The sequence below is a fragment of the Somniosus microcephalus genome, chromosome 8, assembly GCF_052327205.1.
Source record: "Somniosus microcephalus isolate GS21.2 chromosome 8, FLI_Smic_1.0, whole genome shotgun sequence".
NCBI lineage: Eukaryota > Metazoa > Chordata > Chondrichthyes > Squaliformes > Somniosidae > Somniosus > Somniosus microcephalus.
Genome location: NC_140994.1, coordinates 125,412,071 through 125,428,578, shown reverse-complemented (window position 1 = coordinate 125,428,578; position 16,508 = coordinate 125,412,071).

Below are 16,508 nucleotides of genomic sequence, written 5' to 3'. Positions count from 1 at the left end.
GGTGATGGAGAAGTTTTAGACATTGGCTAAGAGGTATGATTCTGTATGACTATGTCAGGCTGTTGCTTGACTAGTCTGTGGGACAGCTCTCCCAATTTTGGCTCAAGTCCCCAGATGTTGGTGAGGAGGACTTTGCAGGGTCGACTGGGCTGGGTGTGCTGTGTCCGTAGCCGATGCCGAGGTCGATGCTGGGTGGTCCATCCGGTTTCGTTCTTAGTATTGTGTTTTGTAGTGGTTAGTTACAACTGAGTGGCTTGCTCGGCCATTTCAGAGGGCAGTTAAGAATCAACCACATTGCTGTGGGTCTGGAGTCACACATAGGCCAGACCAGGTAAGGACAGCAGATTTCCTTCCCTAAAGGACATTAGTGAACCAGATGGGTTCTATGACAATCCGATAGTTTCATGGTTACCATTACTGATACTAGCTTTTTTTTTAATTCCAGATTTATTTAATTAACTGCATTTAAATTCCCCAGCTGCCGTGGTGGGATTTGAACTCACATCTCTGGATTATTGGTCCAGGCCTCTGGATTACAAGCCCAGTGGCATTACCTTCAAAATAGCACTGTGGGATCTTTCACATCCACCTGAGAGAGCAGACGGGGCCTCGGTTTAACGTCTCATCTGAAAGACGGCACCTCCAACAGTGCAACACTCCCTCATCACTGCACTAGAGTGTCAGCCTAGGTCCCTGGAGTGGGACTTGAACCCACAACCTTCTGACTCAGATGGGAGAGTGCTACCACTGAGCCTTGACTGACACCTAGCATTAAATTAGGTGGTCGAAGCCTCCGCTGTCCAGGAATTTTGCAGCTCGTAACTCCTTCCCTGTGTGTTGCAGGTGAGAATGCAGTTCTTTAAGTGGCTGCTGGCATCCTTTAAATCGGCCTCAGCATTTGGCCCTCACGTGAATGGTCCATTATTCAGCCACTGTGCAGAGGGAGCTCACATATAGTAGAACAAAGTCCACAAGCAAGTCTCGAATATCGGGAGAAAGTAGCCATGCGAGGGCAATCACGGAAACATCCGCAAGGCAGTGTTTAACTCTCTAACCCCCCTTCCCCTCCCACTTGCATGTCACCATGAATTTCCCTGCTTATATAAAGAATAACAGAGACCTGAGAGCCAAGCAGTGAATTGGTCAAAGGATATAGTTGACGTCACATTATGACCCTTAACTGAGTCTGCACGTTAGGTTCCAGCATTGAGATTATTCCAGGGTATCTGGTATACACTGTGGACTTTGCCGGTCATTCTGTTCTGCTCTGTGTCCTTCCTTCATCAGTAATGACTGTTGCAGGTGTCTCCAGCACTCTGTGTGCTTCCTGTTGTCAACAGCCACAATAAAGGATTAACAATTCTGAAGATATCACTCAGGCCTTGAAATCGCGCTATACAATAGTATAATAAATGGGTTAACACCTCCATGAAAATAGTGGGATAAAGGAATTCCACACAAGTGTTTGGACACTAATGTTGCACCATAGGATTTTACTCCAAAGAGAGCATACACAGTAGATTTACCAAGATGATGCCAGGGATGGGAAACTATAGTTATGAGAAGAGACTCAAGATACTGGGACTATTTCCACTGGATCAGAGAAGGCTAAGAGGAGATTTAATCGAGATTTTTAAAATTATGAAGGATTTTGATAGAGTGAATAGGGAAAGACTATTTCCTTTGCTTGGGGACTCAGTGATGAGGGGGTTCATCAATTTAAAATTGTTATGAAGAAAGCAAGGAGAGAGGTTCTAAGAAATGTCATAAGCAAGAGGGTTGGTGGAGCATGGAAGGCTTTACCACAAGAAATGCTTGATGCAGAGACCATTGAGGGAAATGTGGATAGATAACTGAAACGGAGAAAGATACAAGATTCTGGGAGAGCGATGGGCAGTGCGATTTGTTTTGGATTGCCCCAGCAAAGAGCTGGCACAGACACAGTGGTCTGACTGGTCTCCTTCTATCATCGTAAGATAAGCTTGTTTGAAATAAGACCTGTTGCCAACCTGCTGATGTCATTATGTGCTTCTCAAATAGCGATGGAAGTGTTCTACCAGATGATTCAGCACAGACTGGGTAAGATCAGTCGGAGTTTGCTCAATTCAACCCAGAGCAGGTAGCCTGCATTGTCACTCTTCAATGGCAACAACAGGGAAAAGCTGGAGTTATACAGCAAACCCTTCAAGCACCTGAAAACTGAAAGGGAGAGGTTAGCCTTTAGTCAGTCCTGACGCAGGGTCTGCTGATGGAGTGTGAACCTATTTTCTCTTTTCAGATGCTGATAGACTTGCTAATTCTTAGCAGTTTTTATTTCAGATTTTGTAGCTTTATTTATCGCTCGTCAATCAGTTTCCATTAGTGCTTGAGCCACAGTGAAGGCATCTTGTTTAGGGAGGACAACAGAGCCCCTTTAATGCTCTGGATAACTTCAATTGTAAACAAAAGCAGAAATAGACTCGAAACTATATTAGTAACAGTTGAAACATTTTGCTTTTGCTGATTTACACCTATATTTTAAGCACTGGTCACAATTTGCACGCTAATTGCTTTGATACAAACCTATTTTGGGATTTTCATCTTAATTGGGGTATAAACAGATTTTTATTTATTCATGCACATTTTTAAAGACAGTCCAGGAATTCTAGTCAGCGCAGAAACATATTTATCCCTAAAAATGATCCCCGTCGGGGTTCTAAATCCAGGGGTATATAAAAAGTATTCCTCTGCAGCAAGTGGGACTTTAAATCAATGAAACAATATGAATTATGTGTGTGTGTGGAGGGGGGGGGGGGGGGACTTTCTATCTTGAACTTTCTTTAGACCAAAATTTAAAAAAAAATTCAAGTCTTATTTTATATCATGTTGAAGTGAGGAACAATTTGCTCTTTTGCCAAAAGTCAGGTGATGTGACGAGCTCCAAAGTAGCCTCAAAAAAAATTTGCTGCCTGTCTGCAGCTTTTCACTGCAAGGTCACCGAGACTGTCCTAGTTTCACAATCAGTGCTTTTGCCAAAAACGAAAAGTTGCTATTAAGAGAAGTGTGTGATGGAAAAAAAAAACTTGACAAGTCAGTCAGCTGCATGCAGATCCTCATCACTCGCCACTATTAGAAATGGAGAAGGGGAGTGCGGAGTGTTGCCTTTCAGGTCATGTGCTGAGCTCTCTTTTTGAAATGAATCCTTTTTCCTTCAGGGACTTTAATTTTATTTTTACTTTTGGTACCAGTCTTTCAGCTTAACCCGTTTACTTTGAGAAGTTGGCCAGCGTTGAAGCAAAGCCAGGCCCAGCCGGTTGTCTGTAATCTGTTTTTTTCTCTCTCGTGGCATAACACCCACCTCACAGAGTCAGTGCTCATGAATATTCACAATGCGATTTCAGCTGACAGAACCTTGGAGGAGAAGAAGGCAAAAAAATTAAGGCCTTACTGTGTCGAGCGCATGTAACATTGTAATTGTCGCGCTTTGCTAGGAGTATGAGAATGTCACATCTTTTGGTAAAGTTAATTCATGGGACGTTATCAGGGACTTAAAAAAAATAATTTCATAGATTCTGAAGGGAAAATTGATCACTTCTGTTTAGACTATTTCTCTAATAACTGGCTTCCAGCTCCAATTCGGTCATCCAATTTTAGCACCTTCCATTTTGGTTTCATTCAGATTGGGTGAGACAGTTTCTTCCACTCCCTATTGACTGGAGGACCATCAGCATTCCTTAGGTCCTCCAGACCCGATCCTCCCATTCCTATTGGCCAGGCCCAGCAAACCACCTGGTCCACCAAGTTCAGATGCTCTGAGGCTTGGATGGGTTTAGCGCACATCAGGCCTGCTGCCTCTGTCCAGCCCACAGGCAAAGAGCGGAATTATTATTGGGGACTCTGGCATGATTTTCTTCTCCGTAACCCAGGGGTGCTGAGGCCAATTTTATTGCCTGGCTGCGATCAGCTGGTTCAGCTCAGATTTAACTTGGGACCTTCCTGCTCTATTTACTGCCTTAACCAGCTGAGACTTTTGGTGGAGCCCCCTATTGTAAATTTTGAATGAATCCAGTTTGAGAATACCACTCATAGCCCTAAACACACATTCTACTATACAAAGTAGTTTCCCTAAAACCATTCACCTGCATTTTTTATATTAAACTGGCACATTTGTCAATATGTGACGTCCTAAAATATCACATTGTGACCTTGATAATGCCACATTGACTGGTCAACCATTAGTCTCATCACAATATTCAGCATTATCATGAATTTACATTTACATAACAAATGCCACCAACATCTCAACAACAACAACTTGCATTTATATAGCGCCTTCAACATAGTAAAACATCCTGCGGTGCTTCGCAGGTGTGTTATCAAACAAAATTTGACACCAAGCCACATAAGGAGCAAAGAGGTAGGTTTTAAGGAGCGTCTTAAAGGATGAGAGAGAGGTAGAGAGGCAGAGAGATTTAGGGAGAGAATTTCAGAACTCAAGGCCAAGGCAGCTGAAGGCATGCCCACCAATGGTGGAGCGATGAAAATCAGGGATGTAAAAGAGGCCAGAATTGGAGGAGTACAGAGATCTTGGAGGGATGTAGGGCTGGAGGAGGTTACAGTGATAGGGAGGAGCGAGGTCACAGAGGAATTTGAAAACAAAAGGATGAGAATTTTTTTAATTGAGGCCTTGCCGGACTGGGAGCCAATGTAGGTCAGCGAGCACAGGGGTGATGGGCAAATAGGTTTAGGTGCGAGTTAGGATACGGGCAGCACAGTTTGGATGATCTCAAGTTTAAGGAGGGTGCAAGATGGGAGGCCGGCCAGGAGGGCATTGTAACAGTGAGTCTAGAGATAACAAAGACTGGACAGGCTGGGGTTGTTTTCCCTGGAGCAGAGAAGGCTGAGGAAGGACCTGATTGAGGTGTACAAAATTATGAGGGGCATAGTTGGGTAGATAGAAGGGAACTTTTCCCCTTAGTAGAGGGGTCAATAACAAGGGGGCATAGATTCAAGGTAAGGGGCAGGAGGTTTAGAGGGGATTTCAGGAAGAACTTTTTCACCCAGAGGGTGGTTGGAATCTGGAACTCACTGCCTGAAAGGGTGGTAGAGGCAGGAACCCTCACAACATTCAAGAAGCATTTAGTTGAGCACTTGAAATGCCATAGCATACAAGGCTACGGACCAAATGCTGGAAAATGGGATTAGATTAGACAGGGCTTGATGGCCGGCGCGGACGCGATGGGCCGAAGGGCCTCTTTCTGTGCTGTAAAACTCTATGGCCTAGAAATTCGGTTGGTAGCACCAGCGATTAGCGCCTAAAGAGCCCGAGAATTGGGGCATTACCCAATTTTCGGGCGGGCGCTGTGAATATAGCGCCACCTCCCATATTGAGTATGATTTTAGCGCCGGCACTAACTCTGCGCGCGCCCGCGGGTGCAGGCAGATCATGACGTCATTTCAGTGTGCAACGCCATTTATGCACCCCGGACCGGATATTCGGTGGCGCCCGCAACCTTTCCGCCTGGCGCTATTAGTGACAGTTGGATGGAGCGTTCCCAGGCCCTTCTCGGACTCGGGGGGCGCTATTTAAAGGGGACAGCACCAGTATAAAAGCTGCAGCCATTTGGGCTGGCCATCCTGATCGTTGCTGGAGAGAGTTGCTGACCTTCTGTTGGACAGTAATTTTCTCATTGAGCCTTCGGAGGCACTGGCACTGGCAGCTTGATGGCCCGGCTCCCGAGCTGGTGATGCAGCATCTGAAAGCAGGGAGGTGGAAGAGTGGCTTTAGCAAAAGGACAGGTTCGCAGCAAGGGATGCCAGGTTGCGGCAAGGCTATGACATGGGTCCACAGTGAGAAAGCACGCTGGCGGGGGGAACAAGTAGAAGGAGACAGTTGTAAGAGGTGAGAACCTTACCATCGCTGTCGACAATGGGGTCGGTAGCTGCAGTGGTTACAGGACCACTCAGATGTCCTCCAAGAATCTGGTGGACTCTCTCTTCGAGATCCGTGAGAGTGACCACTTGTGGAGGTCCTCCACCGGTGCGAAGCTGGTCTTTGCCAATCCTCGCCAGCATGGACTGCAGGGGAAAGGAGGGGAAGTTATGTAACCTGATGGCCTGAGTGATCATCTCATGCCCCCCATGGTGCAAGAGCCCTTACATGACGCCCTGAGTCAAATGTGCATGTGTGTGCCCAGAAAGGGCCATGGGTGCTTGCTGGCAGATGGCCAATGGGGCACAGGCCACCCTGTAGCCATAAAGTCAGGTGCAAATGAAGGGATGCAGAAGTTTGCAGGAACAACACCCACCCTCACGACCCGAGTGAGGTCGTTGAATTTCTTTCTGCATTGGACAGGGCTCCTGGTCACCATGCTGCTGGAGTTGACCCTCTGGCATACATCCCTCCAAGCTCGTCGGTAGTCCTTATGATTCGGCCTCCTGCCATTGTCTGGGTAGAGAACATCTCGCTGGCGCTCCACTGCGGCCACCAATTGCTCCAGAGCCTCATTGATGAAGCGCTCTGCTCTCTGTCTCACCTTCTCCATCTGGTCCAAGTTTTTATCGCCAGAGAAGGGCCTGCGCCGATTCTGAGGCCTGCAAGGCGCAGAGTGTGGATGCTGAAGCTGACTGACCCACCCCTTTAAGAGCTAGCCGGCGCGTGGAAGTCTCGTGGTCATCGGTAGTTGAGAGCACCTGCGCTGAGCCCGTCCGCTCCGATATTGGGTTGCGCCGGAAGTTTAGCGCCTTAGGAGTCCCGTGTAATGCCTGAATTCGCGCCTCAATCACCTTTAGGGGCGATGCAACCCAATATCGCGCCAGGCGGCGATAAGTTTCGTCTGGCTATAAACTTTGCGCAGCGCCAGTTCTAACACCTCAAGCTGGGCTATACCCAATTTCTAGGCCTATGACTCTATAAGGGTTTCAGCAGCAGATGAGCTGAGGCAAGGGTGGAGACGGGTGATGTTTCGGTGGTGGAAGTAGGTGATGGAGCGGATACACATAACGTACCACCTCCCCCCCCCCTTTCCCCTGGGGTAGCCTATTTATTATCAGCTCCGACTCACAGTCGATATTGGGTTCTGAATAAGTGCCCTTCTTGTTGGCTTTGTTGATGCTTCAAACAAGACTTGAATGGACGCCAAAGGGATATAAATCAGCAGCCGCAGCTGTAGCCTGTAGGAGGGGAACTGTGGAAAGTGGGTGGAGAACAAAGATAATAAAAGAGAACAGTTTTCTATTTCATCAATAGTCATCAGAGTATACACTTTAAAGTGTAAAAACTGTGCCCTAGAGCAGAGTGATGGAACCTGATGCAGGCAGAGGAGACTGGGAGGCCTTTGACTATCGAATTCAATACGGCATGTGGATGATTAAAGGCCCAACAGGATTTACAACTCTGAACTGAGACAGAGAACAAGATGCAAAGATAGTCTATCTCCCTCCACTGGAAAGATGAGGCTAGCCATGAGGTCAGGATGTCTGACATGAGAAAGTCAGCAGTTTGAGAGACAATGGTGAAAATGGCTGGATAATCCATAAATGGAGAGGCAGCAAAAAGCATGAATGAGATACTGGGAACGATATAGGTTGGAAATTAAAGAGTATGGATTACACTGTTGTCGGACCTTAGTTTAGAAGTACAGTGAACTAACACTGATGATTCACACTGAGAAAATAATAAGTTAGATATATGTTGGTGGTGTCTGAGCAAAATAAGTGACCTTTAGACTTGAGAAGCTCTCAAATTTCACAGCTCAAGAATGGAGCATCTGGTCCAATTATTCTTTCCAAATCATGTATCGAGATGTTGATCAACAACAATCTAATTGTATTTATATTGCATCTTTAACGTAGTAAAATGTCCCAAGGCACTTCTGAGGAGCATTATCAAACAAAATTTGACACCAAGCCACATAAGGAGATATTAGGGCAGATGACCAAAAGCTTGATCAGAGGTAGGTTTTAAGGAGCATCTTAAAGGAGGAAAGAGAGGTGGAGAGGTTTAGGGAGGGAATTCCAGAACTTAGGGCCTTGGCGGCTGAAGGCACGGCCACCAATGGTGGTGTGGCAGAGCCACTGAGGGGCTATGAACAACTGTACATAATTCCCTTTAACGATGCGTTAGCTACAGACTAAATCTGTACCATTGTATATACTGTTTGCATGTAAAGTGCGCGGTCCCTTTCAGAGCGCGGGCAAACGCGATGACGTCATGCCGCTAATCACGTGATCACCCAAACACGGGAAAAATGTGATGACGTCATGACGCCATCCACGGGACCGCCCAGGCAGTCCTCGTGGAGCCTCCAACCTGTTAAGACCTGTATTCATAGTTCTCTTGCCTCAATCTGTTTAAACTCGTTAGTTTGACATTAAAAACCTTTTTGATTGATTGCCTGCGTCGAACTCAATCTCTAGATAGGAATTTGACCATTCCTACATTTGTGACCCCGACTTTTGTGAACGGATTTCGCAAAAGGAACACAGCATGGAGGCAAACGCTGTTTCGTTGAAGCTGCCGCAGTTCTGGGAGCAACAAGCGACCTCCTAGTTCATCCAAGTTGAAGCCCAGTTCACCCTGAGAGGCATCATTGAGGATCAGGCCCGATACTTATACGTGGTCTCCGCACTCGACGGCTCTACCGCCTCGCGGATCGTCAGTCTTCTCGAGAACCCCCCGGCGGACCGCAAGTATGAGACCCTCAAGGCGCGGTTGCTACAGGTTTTCGGGCTCACAAAATCAGAGCGCACCCGTCGGCTGCTCGCTATGCCCACGATCGGGGACTTCAAACCTTCCGAGCTGATGAGCCAAATGCTCACACTCCTCGGCTCTGAACCGGAATGCTTTCTCTTCAGAGAGTTATTCCTCAGCCAATTACCGGAGCAAGTGCAAGCGGCCTTGGCGAGATCCGAGGTCGAAGATTGCGCAGCACTCGCTGCCGAGGCAGACAAAATATTCACAGTGACGCAACAGTACTGCGCTGCCACAAGGCGCCCATCCTCCACAGACACCGCCCCAGCACCTCAGCCCGCGGGGCTGTGCTTCTACCACGCACGGTTTGGCGCGAAGGCGAGATGTTGCCGCCCTCCCTGCAGCTTATCTCCCAAAAAAAAAACAACGCCGTCCAATGAAAAACAGGTCTAACGGGTGCCCCGCGGCCGCGATGGCAATCGGCAATGCAGGCAAGCTGCTCTTCATCACAGATACCCTCTCCGGTCGTCGGTTCCTGTGCAACACCGGAGCGCAGTGCAGCATTCTACCTGCGTCAGCTCTTGATGTACAGGCTGGGAGGCATGTAATGGCGGAGCTATTCGGACCTTCGGCAGATGGCGGGTCCAGGTGTGCTTTGGCGGCCAGCGGTTTTTCTGGGAATTCGTTACGGCCAAGGTTTCGCAAGCCATTCTTGGTGCAGATTTCCTTTGCGCCAACGGCCTCCTGGTCGATGTAAGGAACTGGCGGCTGATCAACGCGGCCACGTTTCACTCTATCCCTTGCCACCGTAGTAACACCACGTCGCGCACCATCTCCTGCGCTTTCCCGACTCCGAATGAGTTCGCTCGACTGCTAGGCGAATTTCCAGACCTGACCAGGCCCACGTTCTCCTCCACAGCCACGAAACATGGTGTGGAACGCCACATCACCACCACCGGCCCCCCAGTCCACGCGCAGGCCCGGCGCCTTGAACCTGGCAAGCTAGCAGTCGTGAAGGCAGCGTTCGCAACAATGGAACGCTTAGGGATTATTCGCATATCGAATAGTCCCTGCTCTTCGCCTCTTCACATCGTTCCGAAACCTGGTGGTGGATGGTGGCCCTGCGGCGACTATTGGCGCCTAAACGACACCACCACTCCTGATCGATACCCGATCCCCCAAATCCAGGATTTCTCTGCCCATTTGGCATGAAACACCGTTTTTTCCAAGGTTGACCTTGTCCGAGGCTACCACCAGGTCCAGGTGCACCCGCAAGACATCCAAAAGACTGCAGTCATCACCCCTTTCGGTCTCTTTGAATTTTTAAGGATGCCGTTTGGGTTGAAGAACGCCGCCCAGGCTCTCCAGCGCCTCATGGACTCCGTGCTGCGGGACCTCAAGTTCCTTTTCGTCTACTTAGACGATATCCTCATCGCCAGTCCTAATAAGGAGGAACACGTCTCTCACCTACGCACCCTCTTTCGACGCCTCAGCCAACACGGCCTGATTATCAACCCAGCCAAGTGTCAGTATGGTCTGCACCAAATTGATTTCCTGGGGCATCGCATTACCTCAGAGGGAGCGGTTCCTTTGCAAGTGAAGGTAGAGGCGGTGACCTCCTTTCCATGCCCGCAGAACATAAAGGCCCTGCAGGAGTTCCTCGGCATGGTAAATTTTTACCACCGTTTCATGCCTAAGGCAGCACTGCTCATGCAGCCCCTGTACGAGGCCCTCAATGGCAAGTCTGGCAAGGATCCGGTAGGCTGGACGGTTGACATGGACCGGGCATTCACCGACACCAAGAGCACCTTAGCCAACGTGACCATGCTGGCGCACCCGCTACCAGGAGCCACCATCGCCCTCACCACCGGCGCGTCAGATTACGCAATCGGCGCCGTTCAGGAGCAGTGGGTGAACGGGACATGGCAGCCGTTGGCATTCTTCAGCCGTCAACTGCGGCGTAACGAGCGGGCGTACAGTACTTTCGACAGGGAGTTACAAGCCCTTTTTCTGGCCATCCGCCATTTCCGGTTCTTGTTGGAAGGACGTCCTTTCACCGCTTTCGTCGACCATAAGCCACTGACTTTTGCCATGGCCAAGACCGCTGAACCGTGGTCATCTCGACAACGTCAGCTGACATACATCTCCGAATTTACCACAGATATTCAGTACGTGGCCGGTAAGGACAACCTGGTGGCAGATTGCCTCTCCCGCGCGACCGTGCTTGCGGTCCAGCTGGGCATCGACTACGCCCTCATGGCAGCAGACCAAGTCTCAGACCCAGAAGTGCAGGCTTACCGCACCAACATCACTAGCCTTCAGTTGGCCGACATCAGGTTCCATTCGGCTGGTACCACATTGCTGTGTGACGTCTCCGTTCGGGACCCTCGCCCTATTGTGCCGGTCGTCTGGCGCCGCAAGGTGTTCGACGCCATACATGGGTTGTCACACCCAGGAATGAAGGCTTTTCAGAAGCTAAAGTCATCTAAGTTTGTTTGGTGGGGCATGCATAAAGATGTCCGCGACTGGGCCAAAACCTGCGTGGTCTGCCAAAAGACCAAGGTGCAGCACCACATCAAGGCTCCATTGGCCACCTTTGCAGTTCCTGAGTGACGGTTTGACCACGTTAATGTGGATCTGGTAGGACCACTTCCACTTTCCTATGGTTTTACGCACATCCTGACCATAGTAGATCGCACCACCAGATGGCCGGAGGCGGTTCCCCTGTCATCTACTACTTCGGCGGTGTGATGAAATATTCCATTCACCACTGCCTGTGACTGAGATCGGTTTCAGTGTCATTTCCCTTCCCCCAGACCTCATTGTATTGTGTACTGGAATGTGCTGTATTGTATACTGGAATGTGCTGGAATGTGCTGTGTGTAGGGCTCCGCCCATACCTGGCCCCATTTGTAAGCTAGCTTCAGTCTGGCCTCAGTCTCCAGAAGGAAGACATCTCTCTCTCTTATGTGTTACTTTCTAAGTTAATAAAAGCCTTGTCTTTGTTCTGCTAACTTCGAGTCTCGGAATTATTGAGGCACATCAATTTTATTAACTTATTTTTCAACACTATGGATCAACTCCTGAAACCCGAACGTTTGGATTTGGATCAACATGCTCCGGACGCATCAGCACGCTTCGGACACTGGTTTGAGTGTATGGAATTTTTCCTGGACAATTCCGCAGCCGTCAAAGACGCTACGGACGCTGCGAGGATGAGACTCGGAATTCTGCGGAATTGGGTAAGCCACCGGGTTTACCCCCTCATCCAAGACGCCGAGACGTACCTGGCCGCCTGCGACATCTTAAAGGCGCATTACCAGCAGCCTACGAATGAGGTGTATCCCAGGCACCTGCTCGCTACCCGCGCACAGCGACCTGGGGAATCGGTGGAGGAGTTCCTAAGCACCCTGAAAATGCTTGGCAAAGACTGCAAGTGCCGAGATGTAAAAGCCGCGGTGTACACTGACGAGCTTGTTCGCGATGCCTTCATCACAGGCCTCAGCTCCACTTACATCCGGCAAAGACTGCTGGAAAAAACGGGGTTGGACCTGAAACAGGCTGCGGACACCGCGCGATCCCTGGATGTGGCCCAGAGAAACTCGGACGCCTATTCTTCAGCCCGCGCCGTCCACGCCACCACATGTGCACCGAGGGCGCCGCCATCTTGGAAGGCATCTTCCCCGCCCGACAGCCCGACACCGGCTGGGCCCCGCTCTCCCCCCAGAAGCCCTACGACAGCCGCGACGCGTCAGGGACCCAACTGCTACTTCTGCGGGCAGCCAAAGCACACCAGAAACCTGTGCCCGGCAAAAGGCACCACCTGCTTTAAGTGCGGTAAGAAGAGGCACTTCGGGAAGGTGTGCAGAGGGAACCCCGCTGGAAAACCAACCGCCGGAAAACCCGCCACCGCCGCGTGTGCGCCGTGGGAGCGGCCATCTTGGACGCCATCTTGCCCGACCTCGTGGGGTCCGCCATCTTGTGAGCAGACAGCGTGGACGCCATCTTGTATCGATCAGGGCCCTACAGTGGCATCGGTCACAGTGGACCAGACCAGGCCGCACCCGCTATCCAGATCAATGGTGGACATCGAGGTAAACGGGTGCCGGGTTAAATGCTTAATTGACAGTGGAAGCACGGAGAGCTTTATCCACCCAGAACTGGCACAACAACTCTCCCTAAAGGTGGTCCCTACTCAGGCTACCATCTCTATGGCTGATAAAACCCAGACATCGACCATTCTGGGTTACTGCACGGTACAATTGTGCGTTAACGGAACTGTATATGATAATTTTAAAGTATTAATCATGAAGAACCTATGTGCGAGCGTGATCTTGGGCCTGGATTTCCAGTGCAACCACCAAAGCATCACGCTCAAGTACGGTGGGTCCCAGCCGCCCCTCACAGTGTGCAGTCTGGCTACCCTGAAGGTAAAGCCGCCTTCGCTATTCGCGAACCTTACCCCTAACTGCCGGCCAATAGCGACCAAAAGCAGGAGGTACAGCTGGGAGGACAGGCGGTTTATCGCGACCGAGGTAGACAGGCTCCTGAAAGAGCGCATTATTGAACGCAGCAACAGCCCGTGGCGCGCCCAAGTGGTAGTGGTAAGGGGTAGCGAGAAGAAATGGATGGTGATCGACTATAGTCAAACGATCAACAGGTACACCCTACTAGACGCCTACCCGCTACCCCGCATATCAGAAATGGTGAACCAAATCGCCCAATACCGGGTGTTCTCCACCATCGACCTCAAGTCAGCGTACCACCAGCTCCCTATCAGACCAGAGGACCGCCCGTACACCGCCTTCGAGGCGAACGGACGCCTCTACCAATTCCTCAGAGTCCCCTTTGGGGTGACGAATGGGGTCTCGGTCTTCCAGAGGGAGATGGACCGCATGGTCGATGACCACCACTTGCAGGCAACCTTCCCCTACCTCGACAATGTCACCATCTGCGGTCACAACCAGCAGGATCACGACTCGAACCTCGAGAGGTTCCTGAAAACCGCACAAAAACTCAACCTCACCTACAACGAGGACAAGTGCGTTTACAACACCACGCACCTCTGCATACTAGGCAGCGTGGTGGAGAATGGGGAAATTGGGCCAGACCCCGACCGATTGCGCCCCCTACGGGAGCTGCCCCTGCCCAACACTCCCAAAGCCCTGAAAAGGTGCCTGGGGTTATTTTCTTATTATTCCCAATGGGTCCCCAACTGCTCCGACAAAGCCCGCCCCCTCTTGAAAGCATCCTCTTTCCCGCTCTCTGCTGAGGCCCACGCCGCCTTCAAAAGCATTAAGCAGGATATTGAGCGGGCCACGCTACAGGCAGTGCACGAGAACACACCATTTCAAGTGGAAAGTGATGCGTCTGACTTCGCCTTGGCGGCCACCCTCAACCAGGCGGGGCGGCCCGTAGCTTTCTTCTCGAGGACCCTCCAAGGGCCCGAGATCAGACACTCCTCCGTGGAAAAGGAGGCCCAAGCCATCGTGGAGGCAGTGCGCCACTGGCGCCACTACCTAGCCGGCAAACGCTTCACCCTACTTACCGACCAGCGGTCGGTAGCGTTTATGTTCAATAATAAACAGAGGGGGAAGATTAAAAATGATAAGATTCTTAGGTGGCGGATCGAGCTCTCCACCTTCGAGTACGACATCATTTACCGGCCAGGGGCCCTTAACGAATCCCCTGACGCCCTCTCACGAGGGATGTGTGCCAGCGCCACCGGGGATCGGCTACAGACCCTCCACAACGACCTCTGCCACCCAGGGGTCACGCGGCTGTTCCACTTCGTAAAGTCCCGTAACTTACCCTACTCGATTGAGGAAGTTCGGTCCCTGACCAGGAACTGCCGCACTTGCGCTGAGTGCAAGCCTCGGTTCTACCGCCCAGATAGAGCCCACTTAATCAAAGCTACACGGCCCTTTGAGCGGCTCAGCTTAGATTTCAAGGGCCTCCTCCCGTCCGTCGACCGCAATGTTTACTTCCTGAACATTGTGGACGAATACTCCCGGTTCCCATTCGCCTTCCCCTGCCCAGACATGACCAGCGCCACAGTCATTAAATGCCTCAACAGCCTGTTCTGCCTGTTCGGTATGCCGAGCTACATCCATACGGATAGGGGGGCGTCCTTCATGAGTGAAGAGCTATGCCAGTACATGCTGTCCAAGGGGATCGCCACGAGCCGTACCACCAGCTACAACCCCCGGGGTAACGGCCAAGTGGAGCAGAGAACGGGACAGTATGGAAAGCAGTCACTCTAGCTCTAAGGACCAAGGGCCTCCCTATCTCCCGCTGGCAGGAAGTCCTCTCGGACATGCTCCATTCGATACGGTCGCTATTGTGTACAGCCACTAATACCACGCCTCATGAACAAATGTTTGTCTTTCCCCGGAAATCCACCTCAGGCGTATCCATGCCGCCATGGCTCTCCACCCCAGGTCCGGTACTCGTGCGAAGGCATGTGAGGGGCCACAAGACGGACCCTCTTGTGGAGCCAGTACACCTACTCCACGCCAACCCCCAATACGCATATGTCCGGCACGCCGATGGAAGGGAGGACACCGTGTCCATAAAAGACGTCGCCCCAGCCGGCATCGACAACAACCACGGCAATAGCAGCAACGACGATCACAGAAACTCTTACCCACCCACTACTCTTTCATCACCCCCGGAAGAACACCGACCAACGGCACCCCCACCAACTACCCCTCCAACAACCCTGGCGGCACCCCCGGCAGAGACCCAGGAGGCTACCGGGGACACCCAGCCGACACCCGCGGCACCGCAACAGCCACGTCGGTCGCAGAGGACTATCAAACCCCCGAACAGACTAAATCTATAGAAGGGGTGAATGTGATGAAATATTCCATTCACCACTGCCTGTGACTGAGATCGGTTTCAGTGTCATTTCCCTTCCCCCAGACCTCATTGTATTGTGTACTGGAATGTGCTGTATTGTATACTGGAATGTGCTGGAATGTGCTGTGTGTAGGGCTCCGCCCATACCTGGCCCCGTTTGTAAGCTAGCTTCAGTCTGGCCTCAGCCTCCAGAAGGAAGACATCTCTCTCTCTTACGTGTTACTTTCTAAGTTAATAAAAGCCTTGTCTTTGTTCTGCTAACTTCGAGTCTCGGAATTATTGAGGCACATCAGGCGGATGTGGCCAGGGCGTTCATCTCTTCATGTGTCGCCCATTTTGGAGTGCCTGCTGACGTTTCTTCAGACCGGGGACCACAGTTTTCATCCGCACTCTGGAATGCGGTGGCTCAACGACTTGGTGTCAAGTTACACCGCACCACAGCCTACCACCCACAAGTAAAAGGTCTGTGCGAACGTTTTCACAGATTGCTTAAGGCCGCACTGAGGACCGGCCTCCAAGACGCTGGATGGGCAGACAAGCTGCCGTGGGTCATGTTGGGCCTTCGCACGGCCCCCAAGGAAGATCTTCACTCTTCTGCGGCAGAGCTCGTTTATGGTCAGCCGCTGCGAGTGCCAGGGGATTTCCTGCCAACGCCAACGGAGCCATGGTCCGCCTCACGCCAGCTTATCAGTCACCAGGAAGCAGCCAGATGTTTCGCGTCGGTTCCCACATTGCATCACGGGTTTCAGGCCTCTCACGTTCCAGCGGAGCTGAAACAAGCCGACTATGTGTTCATCCGCCACGATGCTCACCGGGATCCGCTCAAGGCCCCGTACACTGGTCCTTTCCACGTGTTAGAGGCAGGAGACAAAACCTTCAAGGTGGATGTCGGTGGTAAACCGGACCACATTTCGGTCGACTGTTTGAAGCCAGCACACCTGGACCTTGACCGTCCCATTGAGACCGCACAGCCACC